Below are 2013 nucleotides of genomic sequence, written 5' to 3' on the forward strand. Positions count from 1 at the left end.
AAAAACAAGTAAATAAACAACTCATGCTTTTTAAAAAGAAATATAGGTATTAATTAAACATACTTGGAAAAATTTCAAAACTAGGATTTGCAAGGTAATGTTGTCCAACTACTGCACTATTTTAAATCTGAACAGAACTGTACGACAGGTGCAAGCTACCCCTCCTTATTACTTCAGGTACAACGAGGGATTGCTGAGTTGTATGGCTATGTTCACTTCGGGTGATTTGGTTTTTTCTTTTTTGAGACAGAGTCTCACTGTGTTGCCCTGGGTAGAGTGCTGTGGCATCACAGCTCACAGCAACCTCCAACTCTTGAGCTTAAGTGATTCTCTTGCCTCAGCCTCTCACGTAGCTGGGACTACACGTGCCCCTCACAACGCCTGGCTATTTTTTTTGTTGCAGTTGTCATTGTTGCTTTAGCTGGTTGGGGCTGGGTTCAAACCGCCAGTCTCAGTGTATATGGCTGGCGCCCTACAAGTTACGTATTTTTTTTATTGTCCTCTTATTCTAACATTCCTCTTATATGCCTATGAACATCCAGTTCCTCAAAACACTCTTTGGACCACCTTATCATGCTTCCCTCATTAATGAGTTAATAAATATTTAACATAGGTTCTTTCTGTATTAGAATGAGAATCATATTTTTATCTTTTTGAGAATTATATTTAAACAGGTAGTTATGATGGTTAAATTAGGAAACATGCTTAGAACATACCAAATACTCAATAAATATTAGAATGTATTATATTCCATGCCTTAATTCCTGCAATATTATAAGAAAAAAAGTGTAGCATTATTTACAGAGGGAGTAAATACACACGTGTGTGTATAAATGTGTTTGATGCATTATATATACGATAATTTATTCAAATATATGTTATAGGCAAAATGAGTATAGCTATACGATACATTATATGTTATATTCATCAATCATTTATTATCAGGAATGTCATATAACTTCTAAAGAATCTTTCACATTCCTATGACTGGCTTTAATGTTTTCTAGAAGAATATAATATTAATAACTAATAATAATATATTCAAAATTGATTTTGCCATAGATTTTCTAACTAAAAGAGCTTAAGCAGACCAAATCAGAAACAGTGTCATAAAGATACCTTCCCGCGAATTGTACGAATTGCATAGGAGGAGCTTACTGAGGGCTGAGAACTCTAAGACATTAGTCATGTCAGCATACCTCTATGCATTCTACATGCGTCATTAGTAAACAGGAGTGCCTGATTTAAATTAGTTTTCACTTCATCAGGGCTTTTATCTAGGTACTTACTTTCACACCTGTTGCAAATTACAAGTGTAATTTAGAATCAATGGAGGTGAATGGAACACACACTAAAGACTTAGTGCACTCTTTCCTATCTAGTGTGATCTGTTTTTTTTTTTTGTTTGTTTGTTTTTTTCAGTTTTTTTTGGCTGAGGCTGGGTTGGAACCCGCCACCTCCAGCATGTGGGGCCAGCGCCCTACTCCTTGAGCTACAGGCGCCACGCTAGGGGTCCTCAAACTACAGCCCACGGGCCACATGAGGCGGTGTGATTCTATTTGTTCTGTTTTGTTTTTTTACTTCAAAATAAGATATGTGCAGTGTGCATAGGAATTTGTTCATAGTATTTTTTTTAAACTATAGCCTGGCCCTCCAACGGTCTGAGGGACAGTGAACTGGCCCCCTGTTTAAAACGTTTGAGGACCCCTGCCCGGGGAGCTTGATCTTTTACATACCAGTTTTTGCCTGTAAAATGTGTGTGCTAGATTAGATTAAATCTGCAATCCTTTTTATTGCCATCATTCTTCAATTCCATGAAAGAGCATTTTGTTTCATTTTGTAACCAACCCCATTTCAGAAAAAGAACCTTTTTAAAATTATAATTTAAAAAGCCATGGGCACTTGGGTATGTGACAGTGAATGTTCTGCAGCCCTTAAATATGTAGCCCTGGGCATATCCCATGTTCAGGCCAGGGGCATGTGCCTATAATCCCAGATACTGGGGAGGCTAAG

Source organism: Nycticebus coucang, chromosome 19 (genome assembly GCF_027406575.1).
Source record: "Nycticebus coucang isolate mNycCou1 chromosome 19, mNycCou1.pri, whole genome shotgun sequence".
NCBI lineage: Eukaryota > Metazoa > Chordata > Mammalia > Primates > Lorisidae > Nycticebus > Nycticebus coucang.